Source organism: Hordeum vulgare, chromosome 7H, assembly GCF_904849725.1.
Source record: "Hordeum vulgare subsp. vulgare chromosome 7H, MorexV3_pseudomolecules_assembly, whole genome shotgun sequence".
Lineage (NCBI taxonomy): Eukaryota > Viridiplantae > Streptophyta > Magnoliopsida > Poales > Poaceae > Hordeum > Hordeum vulgare.
The window spans coordinates 153,985,362-153,998,527 of record NC_058524.1 but is presented as its reverse complement, the minus strand read 5'-3'; the positions used below and the strand labels follow the sequence as shown (position 1 = coordinate 153,998,527).

Below are 13,166 nucleotides of genomic sequence, written 5' to 3'. Positions count from 1 at the left end.
AAACAGAGACTTGCGGCAGCGAAAAAAGTGATTTGGGTTGCTCTCTTGGTTTTTTTCGGATTTTAGATCATTTATAGAGCGAAGAGGGACGACAGGAGGGCCCAGGGGGCTCACCACACAACAGGTGTGACCACCCCCCGGACGCACCTTGTTATGTGGTGACGCCCTCGGGTGGCCTCTAGTCTCCTCCCGAAGCTTCCATGTCTTCTTTTGGTAAAAAAATCATATTAAAGTTTCAAGGCAATTGGACTTTGTTTGGTACTATAAACCTAAAAAGCAAGAACATGCAAAAAAAACAACTGACACTTGGCATTGGGTTAATAGGTTAGTGCTCAAAGATAATATTAATTGGTAAATGAGCACCTAAAAAGTAGCCTAGAATGATAATATAATAGCATGGAAGAATCAAAAATTAGAGATACGTTGGAGACGTATCGACATCCCCAAGCTTAATTTGTGCTCGTTCTCGAGTAGGTAAATGATACAAACATAATTTTTGATGTGACCTGCTACCCAACATGTAATCTATTGCAGGTTTGATCACTGAGAAACAATGAATTAATAAACATCAACATAGTAATATTTATAAAAATAAGCAACATAATCATCAAGTTTCAAAGCATACGATCCATAAAGAATGTTCATGCCCTATTCATTTTATCATGTTAGCATAGCATGGCTCCATCCTCACCACATAAATACAAATGTGAAGCACCACGATGTCAAGTGAGGCAATTGGATAATAGTTTTTAACGCGCTTCAGCTTTTTATTACTCACGCAATATATGGGCGTGAACAATGGATATAGCATAAATATGGAATAGAATATGGTGGTAGGTTTCAAAGGGGTGAAAGTGGAAAAGAAAGTCTTGCATCAACTAGGCATATCAATGGGCTATGTAGATGCACCTCAATAAATATCAATGCGAGGAGTAGGGATACCATGCAACGGATGCACTAGAGCTATAAGTGTATGAAAGCTCAACTGAAGCTAAGTGGGTGTGCATCTAACTTGCTTGCTCATGGAGGCCTCGGACCTTTGAGGAAGTCTCTATAATTTTTGATTGTTACATGCTGTTATATTATCATTCTTAGATTTTTATGATCATTTTATAGCAATTTTATATCATTTTTTGTGGCTAACCTATTGGCATAGTGCCTAGTGCGAGTTGCTATTTTTTGTTATTTTTTCCTTTACAGAAAATCAATATCAGATGAAGTCCAAATGCCATGAATCTTTATAGAAATTTTTTTGGACTGGAAGGAAACTTAGGAGCCAAGAAGGAGCACCAGAGGAGGCCCAGGCGACCCACTAGACACGACGGCGTTCCCAGGGCCCCTAGCGCGACCTGCTGTCTAGTGGGGCCCTCGGACGCCTCCTCCACCGCCTCCAAGCTTTATAAATACCCCAATATTCAGAAAACCCTAGAAGAGTCGACGGAAAATCGTTTCATCCGACACAAGTTCAAGAAGCCATGAAATCCTATCTAGAGCCCATTCCGGAGAGGAACACGATCACAGAGGAGTTCACCATCCTCATTGGTGCTCCTCCGATGATGCGTGAGTAGTTCATATCAGACCTACGGGTCCGTAGGCAGTAGCTAGATGGTTTTCTCTATCATTTTGTTTCTCAATACAATGGTCTCTTGCAAATCCATATGATGTAACTCTTTCTTTTGCGATGTGTTTGTTGGGATTCGATGAATTGTGAGTTTACGTTCAGATCTATAAAAACATATTCATGCTTGATTATTATAGGCTCGTATTTATTATTTGATATTTGGTTTTTGTCTGGCCAACTGCATATTTTATCTTTCAATGGGAAGAGGTGCTTTGTGATGGGTTCGATCTTGCGATGCTCAATCTCACTGACACAAAGATACATGACACACATGTATTGTTGCTATCAAGGATGAAATGATGGGGGTCTATTCCTACATGAATAGATCTTGTCTACATCATGTCGTCGTTCTTAAGGCATTTCTCCGTTTCTCCATAAACTCAATACACTAGATGCATGCTGGACATCGATTGATGTGTGGAGTAATAGAAGTAGATGTAGGCAGAAGTCGGTCTACTTGCCTTGGACGTGATGCCTATATACATGATCATTGTCTTGAATATCGTCATAATTGTTTGCTCTTCTATCAATTGCCAACAGTAATTTCTCTAGCAACCATTTGCTATTTTCTCGAGAGAAGCCACTAGTGAAACCTACGACCCCCTGGTCTACTTCACATCATCTATTTGCAATCTCTACTTTGCTATTCGCGTTTCTATTTTATTTGATTTTTATTTTCAAATCTATATCATCAAAAACCCAAAAATACCTTGCTGTGTTTTATTTGCGATATGTCTTATTTGCACCTATCAACCTATCCTTACTTTACACACGAGGGATTGATAACCCCTCCACGCGTTGGGTTGCGAGCATTTGCTATTTGTGTGCAGGTGCTGCTTACATAGTCTTGTGGATCTTCCTGCTGGGTTGATACCTTGGTTTCATAACTGAGGAAAATACTTGTCATTGTTGTGCTACATCATCCTTTAAGCTTGGAGGGAAACCGGTGCAATTAGCGGGGAGTCAATATACAAGCCAAGTTCTATAGTGAAAAATTCCCACTAGCATATGGAAGTGACCAAACAAGAGACTCTCTATATGAAGAACATGGTGCCATTTTGAGGCAGAAGTGTGGAAAAATATATAGTAGCTCTCTCCCTTCTCTCTTTCTCTCATTTTATTTTCATTTTTCTTTCATTTTTCTCCTTTCTCCTTTTTACTTTTTCTTTTTTATTTTCTTTTTTCTTTTATTTTTCATGTGGAGTCTCATCCCGACTTGTGGAGGAATCATTATCTCCATCATCCTTTCCTCACTGAGACAGTGCCCTAAATAATGATGAGCATCACACTTTTATTTACTTACAACTCAACATGAAAAATTGTATGACTCTATATGAATGCCTTTGGCATTGTACCGAAATGTGCAATGATCAAGCGTAACATGTATAAAAATGATGAACGGTGGCTTTGCCACAAATACAATGTCGACTTATATGATCATGCAAAGCAATATGACAATGGAAGTACAGCTCATATGATGTGACGGTGGAAGTTGCATGGCAATATATCTCGGAATGACTATGGAAATGACATGATTGGTATGTATGGTGGTTGTTTTGAGGAAGATATAATGAGGTTTATGTGCAACACAACGTATCATGTCACGGGGTTTGGATGCACCGACGAAGGTTGCACCGATCCTCAGGTGAGAATGGGAAATGCACGGTACCAAAGAGGCTAGCAAATATGTGGAGGTGTGAGTGCGTATATCCATGGATTGACATTAGTCATAAAGAACTTACATACTTACTGCAAGATTTTATTAGCTCTCTCATGAAAATTACCCATGAAAATTACCTTTGCTCTTTATTAACTCACAAACAAATATAAGTGAAGAATGAGAGTGTAATTATTTCTATAAAATCTATACGCCACCGTGCTCTAAAAGATATAAGTGGAGTATTAGAGCAAGTGTTAAGCTCAAAAGATATTAGTGAAGCACGTAGAATATTCTAATAAATCATGGTGATAGTGTGTCTCTCTCAAGTGGGTACATGTAACAAACAATGGTTGTGGAAAACTAAAAACAAAAGTAAACTAAATCAAACGATGCTCCAATCAAAACTTATATCATGTGATGAATAAAAATATAGCTTCAAGTGACATATCGATGGATTGAGACGAAAGAGCGGATCCCTTATGGGCATCCCCAAGCTTAGACGCTTGATTCTTCCTAGAATATTACCTTGTGATAACACCCAAAATTTGGAAACTTCAGCACACAAAACTCAACAGAAAACTCATGAGATCTGTTAGTATAATAAATATATCAAATACTTTAGGTACTGTTGTAAATTGATACATATTTTATTATTGCATAAGGTACTGTATTCTAACTTCTTCATGACTTATACCCCCTGATATAATCCATAGCATTATCAAAACAAGCAAACTATGCAAGCAAAAATAGAATATGTCTAAAACAGAATGGTCTATAATGAGATAATTAAGTAGCATACTTATGTAACTCCAAAAACTCTGAAAACTTAGGAAGACCTAAGGAATTTGTTTAACAATATTGTGTAAAAAGTTCAGATTAAAAAAACGTTCCAGTAAAATCATAGAAATTGTACACTAGACGTCAATGTCTCTGTTTTTGCATCGTATCAATTCTACTTATCATTCGAATCACCCCAAAGGATTTACTTGGCACAAACACTAATTTAAAAATAAAAACACAATCATTAGTTCATTACAGAGGCAAAAATCATTTCATGAAACACACACAGAAATAAAAAGCAAGAAAATAAGATAACTATTGGGTTGCCTCTCAACTAGCGCTATTGTTTTACGCTCCTAGCTAGACATACTGCATACGGTCAAGTGTTGTCATCCTTGGTACTCAACCCATGACTAGCCCTCATGATAGATTAATAAGGTGGTTTTATTCTATTTCTAGGAAAGTATTCCATCCATTTCTTTAATGGGAATTGGAACCGTATATTTCCCTCTTTCATATCAATTAATGCACCTTTAGTTCGTAGAAAAGGTCTCCCAAGTACTATTGGACAAGATGGGTTGCATTCAACATAAAGAACTATAAAATATAGATGCACATAATTTATATTAACAATTTTTATAATATCATTTATTCTTCCCAAAGGTTTCTTGATTGTAGAATTCGCAAGATGCAAATTGAGGGAACACTCATGAATATTAGTGAGACCAAGCACGTCACATAAAGATTTAGGTATAGTTGAAACACTAGCACCTACGTCACACAAGGCATTGCATTCATATTATTTGATTTTAATTTTAGTAGTAGGTTCCCATTCATCATGCAACTTTCTCGGAATAAAAACTTCTAGCTCAAGTTTCTCATCATAGCCTTTTGCCATAGCTTCAACTATATGTTGAGTAAAAGTTTTATTTTATTCATAAGCATTGGGTGAGCTAATAATGGTTTGTAAAAAATAAATATATTCTACTAAAGAGCATCTCTCATAATTAAAATCCTTGTAATTTAAGATAATGGGCTCATCACTGGATAAAGTTTTAACCTCTCCAATCCCACTTCTTTCAGTTTTAGCATTATAGTCATCACCCTCCAAGTAATTGGGACGCTCTCAAACTAGAGCTGACTCATCTCCAGTCCCTTTATAATTTATTTTCATAGAAGTAAAAAAAGATTCAATAGGATAAGTGCCAATCACTTTAAGATCTTCATCATGATTACTAATGGAGAGAGGTTCCGGTTTAGCAGCCATCCTATTTACTAGATTGGTTTGTTTATCTGAAATCTTCCCTATTAATTCTTTAGTTTGAGAAAATTGTAGTTGAAGATTAGATACTTATTGATTGACTTCATCAAGTTGTTTACTAATTACATCAATGATAGTTGAGTGTTCCTTAATTTTAACAACAAAAAGATTGTTGTGCTCATATTGTGAGATCATGAAAGTCTTCATGGACTTTTCAATTTCAGACGTCCTTTGGTTGTAGGAAATATTATATAATCCATCTTGTGACATGGTGACCAAGCAAGAAAAGTAACAAGCAACAAAAGTAAACTAGCAAATAAAGAGGTAAACTAGTACCTATCAACGATAAATATTTTTCTTCCTTTTGATTTTTATGAAGCAAGCAAAATATGACAGCAAATAAAAAGTACAACAAGTAAATGATAATTTGTGCGAAGTTACTTGATAGTAGGTTGATGATACTCCCCGGTAACGACGCCAGAAATCCTTCCTGATAGTTGTGATCTGCACTAGGTTTTCCGTGAAGAGGAACGATTGATGCAACACAATATAGGTAAGTATTTCTCCAAGTAGAGAACCAAGGTTTATTGAACCAATAGGAGTAATGTTCAACCACCATCTTCAGCGACTGCACACAAAAGAGAAAACTGTTGCACCCAACACGGGCAAGAGGGTTGTCTATCCCCTTGGACTCTTTATTTGCAAGCAAGTAAAGTGTGTATATGATAGTTGATAGTTGTAAAAGAAAAATAAATAGAAAACAAATAAATGACAACAAGGTAATAGTAGCATTTGTAAACTTACAAGTGAATAGACCCCGGGGCCATAGTTTTTCCTAGTGGCATCTCTCATGTAGTAAGCATACGGTGGGTAAACAAATTACTGTTGGACAATTGATAGAAAAGCGCATGGTTATGTGATATTCACGACAATGATCATGTGTATATAGGCATCACGTCCATAAGAAAATAGGCCGACTCCAACCTGCACCTATTACTATTACTCCACACATCGACCGCTATCCAACATGCATCTGGAGTATTAAGTGAAATAGAGTAATGCTTGGAGAACAATGACATGATGTGGACAAGGAGAACTCAATAAATATGAATTAACCCCATCGTTTTTTCCTTAGTGTCAGCAATACAAAGACTGTATCTTGTCCCCATCTGTCACTGGGATATAGAAACCTGTCAGATTGAATCCACTACAACGCACCCCTCTCACTGAAGAAAGATCAATCTACTTGACCAAAACAAATCAATAGATCAGAGAGATTTATGAAGCTATAATGATCATGCACATAAGAATCATATTTGGAATACTGAGAAGACTCAAATATTTATCATGAATAATCTGAACATAAACCCACAATTCATTGAATCCCAACAAACACACCAACAAAAGAATTACATCGAATAAATCAAAGTTAAGATGCGATGATCATTGTATTGAAGATCAAGAGAGAGAGAGAGAGAGCCCACTAGGTACTAACTATAGACCCATATGTCTGTGGTGAACTACTCACACATCATCATGCGAGCAGCAAGGATGATATAGATGCCCTTCGTGATTGATCCGCCCTCCGCTAGGGCACCGAAAAAGGGCTCCAAATGAGCACATGGCGGAACAGAGACTATCGGCGATGTAAAAGTGTTTCGGGTTGCTCTCTTGAGTTTTTGGCATTTTAGATGATTTATAGAGCGAAGAGGGACAACAGGGGGCGCCAGGGAGTCCCACCACACAACAAGGTGCAAACACCCCCGTGGGCACACCCTGTTATGTGGTAGTGCCCTCGGGTGGCCTCCGGTCTCCTCTTGAAACTTCCAGGTCTACTTTTGGTCGAGAAAAAATATATTAAAGTTTCGGGGCAATTGGACTTCGTTTGGTACTGTAAACCTGAAAAACTAAAAACATGCAAAAAACAGCAACTCGCAGTGCGCACTGAGTTAATAGGTTGGTGCTCGAAAATAATATTAATTGATAAATGAACACCCAAAAAGGATGCTAGAATGATAATATAATAGCATGAAATGATCAAAAATTATAGATATGGTGGACACGTATCACCTCCACACGCCCTCCGATGACTATAGCCGCATCACCGGGACAAGAGCTAGGCAAGGAGAACCTTGTTCCATCTGTAGGGAGCCGACACCTTCTCGTCTTCCTCAATATGACACAAATCTTGGCAAAACTCAAATATATATATATATATATATATATATATATATATATATATATATATATATAAAGAGATCTCTGGATGGAATCCACCGCACCCCATGGCCCTTAGGCCACATGAGACGAGGCAGGTCGATGACGCAACTAACAGGGGACAGAAACCCTAGCCGCTCTGCTCGCTTGAAGGAGAGTCGAAGGGGTAAGCTCCCTTCACTTACGTTGTATATTGTTAATTGTGTTGTGTTGATATCTGATTTGTTACTATGAAGTGTACCCCAATTTGGGTTGTAAGCACATCACATTTGAAATGGTGAGCAAAACATCAGCAAAACATCACACTGCACACAACCAAACCAAACAGGAGACATAATCTTCTCAGTGATGCAATGGAGGCTACCAAACTATATGAACAACATGGTTTTAAGTTTGCATTTACTCATCCTGTCTCAGTTGAGTAACACATGTAAAGGACAAAAAAACGACGCAGAGTGCCGAACATGTTCGAAGCGTGTTGATGATGATGACTAACAACATGAAAGGGGATCACCGCCACTTGGAAGAATTTGCTTCGGAATGATTAAATGAATTCTAGGTGGCAGCTAAACAACTACTCCTTTCGGTTTCTAAATATAAGTCCTTTTAGAGATTTCATCACATACTACATACGAATGTATATACATATATTTTAAAGTGTAAATTCACTTGTTTTGGTTATTATGTAGTCCGTAGTAAAATCTCTAGAAAGACTTATATTTAGGAACGGAGGGAGTAGAAATCTTCCAAGATTTTGATTCCAAATCTCTAGTTCTATGGCCAATTTCCCAGTTCCCATACGCACATGCTTTTTCTTTTTGCTGCTGTTAAGAAACCTCATATGCACATTCTCACGGTTGTCATTCATGTACTCAACGTTGAAGCCCTCTAAACCAGAGGCGGTCGATATACAAGAAAAGGAAAAAAAAAGAGAAAGTTTTAGCTACAAGAGACACACAAACATGTTGGTCGACTGTCACCCCGCGGCCCGCGGCTGGTTCATGGTATTGACGGCGGCACTGTACTCCCCGGACAGTTCGAACTCCCCCGTGAGCTCCTCGGTGGCGAAGGCCGTCCGCCGGAGCTGCTCCAGGGCGGCCTCCTGCTGGCTGTTGTTGAACACCTGGCTCTGCCCCACCTTCACCCCGTTGCTCAGGTCCGACATGCTCCCCTCGTCCACGTCCACGTCCAGCGCCCTCATCACCTGCCGGTTAATTCGCGGCATGAAAATGTCAGTTCAAGTTTGGGGACACGCCGTGGTCACCACCAAGCTCATCGTTCAATTCAAAGATGGAACGGCCGACAGTTACCTGCACCATGCGGGGACGCCTGGGAGCCGAGTGGCGGACGCACGCGGCAGCGGCCTCCACCATCCTCACCATCTCGGCCTTGTTGTATCTGCCTTCCAGCCGCGGGTCGGCCAGCTCGCCGTGGTTGCCGGTCTCGATTGCGTCGGCGAGAACCGGCCGAGCCTGCATGCAAGATTGCAAGAAGGGGACACAGCAATTGTTCAGTGACCAGTCCGTGCTGCTGCGAGAGCGAGAGAGGCGCAAGGAAACTCATGGGTACCCATTCGACGAGGCTCTCCTCCCCAAGCGGCCGGTCCTGGTCGACGGGCTTCCGGCCGGTGATGAGCTCCAGCAGCACCACGCCGAAGGAGAAGACGTCTGACCGGTCCGTTAGCTTCCCGCTGGACGCGTACTCCGGGGCGAGGTACCCGAAGGTGCCCATGATGCGCGTCGACACGGGCGTGTGGGTGTCGTTGGAGAGCTTGGCCAGCCCGAAATCGGCAACCTGCATTTCAAATTCCAGATACAGATACAGATACAGATACGATCAGATCAGAAGAATACATATACCGGAAGAGAAACAGAAAAATAAACTCATCTGTTATAAGTTCGTGCCTGTGCTTCAAACGAGTAATCGAGCAGGATGTTGGCCGACTTGATGTCCCTGTGGATGATCCGCGGGTGACCTTGAAAACGTACGAGAGACACCATCAGAAAGAGAAGACCACAAGTATTTCTCGCCATCAACTCTGCACAACACACACAACATGCATATATACACCTCAGGAAATCAACGTACAATCTTCATGAAGATAAGCTAACCCCTTGGCCGCGCCGATGGCGATCCTCAGCCTCGTCGACCAGTCCATCATCGGCACGCCGCGGCCTGCATGCATGCAAAAGCCTCAGTCGCTCACAATCGCAGCAAAACCCACGGGAGATCTGGTGAGTGCTCTGCTCACTGACCGTGCAGATGGTGCTCGAGGGTGCCGTTGGGGACGAACTCGTAGATGAGCATTCGGTGGTGCTGCGCGACGCAGTAGCCGACGAGGGAGACGAGGTGGCGGTGGTGGACGCGGCTGATGATCTCCACCTCCGCCTGGAACTCGCGCTCCCCCTGCCCGCTGCCGGCCTTAAGCTGCTTCACGGCCACGCACTTGCCGTCGGCGAGCCACCCCTTGTACACGCACCCGAACCCGCCCTCGCCGATCACGTTGTCGCGTGAGAAGTTGCTGGTGATGCTTGTCAGCTCCTCGTAGCTGAAGGACGACTTGTTCCCCGGCGGCTGCTCCATGCTGCCCGACGGGTAGTACCCTGTTCCTCTGAAGCTGTCCGTGGAGCCCGGAGGCCCCGGCGTCGCCAGAGGGCCGTAGGAGAACCCGCCGGACGATCCCGGCGGCGGCGGCCCGTAGAACACCCCCGACGACGGGTGGTTGGAGCCCACGAGCTGGCCCGAGTGCATGTAGTAGCTCCGGCTCCCATCTGAGGGCAGCCAAACGTACATAAACAAGTAATTAAGGTTCTTGCGCTACGTGTATACTATACTCTACTGTATATACGACGGTGAAGATTACCCGAGTGATAGACCATTCCCTCCATCATCTTCCTCCTCTTCCTCGTCACGATGAAGAAGATGGCTACGATGATGAACAGCAAGCCGGCAACGGAAGCGCCTGCAATGGCGGCCGCTACCTGGCCATTTATTGCTTGTGATGAGTGGAGCTGCTGTGCAGACGAAGAAGCTGCGCTTCCACCAGCACCATTAGTACTCGATGTGCTGGCTGACGAACCTGCAGCTGCAGCCTGCATGCCGCCAGCCCCAGCGGCGCCTTGTGCTCCTGGGAGGTGAGTAGACATCAAACCGACGGTACCAGGGGGTGCGATGGAGACAAGCGCCGGCGGTGCTCCGGGATGGCTATTTACTACAGGGATAAACACCACCGAATGGTTCGCCGGCGCCGGAGGAGGAGGAGGAGAAGGAGAAGGAGGTGACTGGCTGCCCTCAGGAGGCCGAGAACCTGCTTGGTCATCGTTATCACTCCATCCCGGCGGCGGGGATGGAGATGAGCGAGGCGGAGGGCTCCTAGAGGAGGATGGAGACGGAGAAGGCTCTGAGTCTTCCGATTCTTCCGGAGGCGATGACCATGTCGGCGACGACGAAGAGTCGTTATCTTCGCCGTCCCCGGAAGACTCGTCAGACGGTGGCGGAGATGAAGAGTCGGAATTTCCTCCCTTCCGGGAACTGGAAGGCCGGGAGGGCGAGGAAGACGGCGACGGGGATGATTTCGATGGTGGAGGGGACCGACGAGAGGACTGCGATCCTTTTGAATCAGAGGGAGATGAATCTTGAGAATCCGAGGGAGATGAATCTTGCGAATCCGAGGATGACGAGGAGGACCTCGAGCCTCCATCGTCGTCGTCTTGAGATGATCGAGATGGACTAGACGAGTCGTCGCCATTCTCATCTGACGAAGAGCCGGATGATCTCGACGACCGTCGGGGTGGAGGGGCCTTGGACTTGGAACGATTGGACTGACCATCGCTTGAGTCCTCTGATGAACTTGGCGACGGGGCTAGACGACTCGGCATGCCTTCTCTACGAGAATCAGGCGATCTCTTCTCCGGCGATCAGAATTTCTTCCCGATGCTTCCCTTGGGAAAATCATCAAGCAGATTTCCCCGACCACGCTTGCCTCGGCCGCCGTCGCCTCCGCGCCTTGGGAATGGGATGAAATGCAACCCCCGGAGTTGCTCCGCCCCATTCTCTGTTAGTGCAGCTCCTCGCCGAGCATCTTCCCCCGACAGATGGCCTCAATGGTTCACAAATTCACAAGGGAACAAAGAAACTGTGGAGCAAGAACGTTGGAAGAAAGGCGAGGGAGGGAGGAAAAGTGACGAGGAGGCACGAAAGGGGAGAAAAACATGTGAATGTGTGGTTGCCTAAGAATAGGGAGGGAGCAACAACAAGACCCAACCTAACAAAAGATTTGGAGTGCTATATTTGCGCATGCAGTTGAAAGCCCCATGTGGAATAAAATGTCAAATGGGAGCAATCTGCAAGGAAGTAGGAGGGTATTGTTTTTCGAGAGTGCATCTAGAGGTATCATATTTTTATACAACTACAAGGTGGAAACTGAAATACAAGACGCTGCAAGTATATTTTTATACAAGATGAAAACTAAAATACAAGACACTACAACTTACAACGAATAAAAAGTGTGATAAGAACTCCACACCCAACCTAATCAACGGATTAGCCAGCACGACAATTAAAACTCAACGCAGAAGGGCGTATCCTAAACCAATTATCTAGCCGCATCACAACAGACGTTGATCACCACAAGAGCAACGACTACGGCCGAGCTTTCTTTGCCAACACACTACCACCCTTCAATCATTAAGAAGAGTCAGTGAGTGGCAGCGGGACTCGATCGGACCCGAAAAAGGCATCGTCTTGGGACATCGGCGGTTGCGTATATAGCGTCTACGAAGATCAATTCGGACTAGCGACATCACCGGAGAACCACACTACAAGACCTCCAAGCCAAGTATCCATCCACGATGCTCTACACAGAGTAACGGCACCAAAACACCGACGTTGTTGGTCCTGCAACGGAGCAAGACTTTTGCCCGGAGCACACAACCCGATCAAAAAAGGGAGATGCCGGTCCGTTTAGCTCCAGTGCCGTGTCTGGTCCGGAGACTGCGCACATGGACCGGCATGACACGGCCCAACTAATATTCGTGCCTGAGCGGGCTGTGCCGTGCCGGCCCATTTACGACCGGACCGGTGCCGTGTCGGGCCAACCCATTTGGCCAGGTATGCTCTGTCTATAGCCCGACTAGAACGCAGGAATCGAAGATAGCCGCCCGCTTGCAGCCCGGTGTGAGCGCTAGCCAGCGCTCTTGATCCGCTGCTTTCCTCTCTCCTGTCGCGTTTATCCAAAAAGGGTTTCCTGCCGGGCTTCTCCTTTCATCATCGCGTCAAATATTCCCTTACCTTGCTCCCTCCATCCATTGGCTCCTCAGCTCGTCCTGTTGCAGCCGCCTCAGTTTGTCTCGCCGGTGACTCAAATCGTCATGCCGTCGGTGCCTCAGTTAGGATGTGTTTGGTTTGAAGGATAGTCTAGGGTGGTTGTGGATATCCCCAACCAGGTGGCTGGGGATAACCCTTTTTTTTGTTTGATTGAAAGGATGGAGTTATCCCTTTTTAGTTTGGTTGGGAGGGTGGGATCCAGCCGCGCCGGCCTTGCCTCTTGCCGCGCCGGCCTGGGATCCAGCCCTGCGCCGCCCTGGCCTCCTGCCGCCGCGTCGGCCTGGCCTGGGATCCTTCTTTGC

At 44.4% G+C, this 13,166-nt stretch overlaps 1 pseudogene across 1 annotated transcript; it reads right to left on the bottom strand.

Moving 5' to 3' along the window:
• Window positions 1–8,382: 8,382 nt before the first annotated feature.
• On the bottom strand, window positions 8,383–11,764 carry LOC123411430 (annotated as a pseudogene). Its single transcript, XR_006613264.1, has 7 exons — window positions 10,403–11,764; window positions 9,795–10,310; window positions 9,628–9,714; window positions 9,404–9,514; window positions 9,109–9,353; window positions 8,850–9,011; window positions 8,383–8,743 (listed from the first exon to the last, which is right to left on the bottom strand). The product of XR_006613264.1 is annotated as a proline-rich receptor-like protein kinase PERK13 (transcript).
• Between the last annotated feature and the right edge of the window lie 1,402 nt (window positions 11,765–13,166).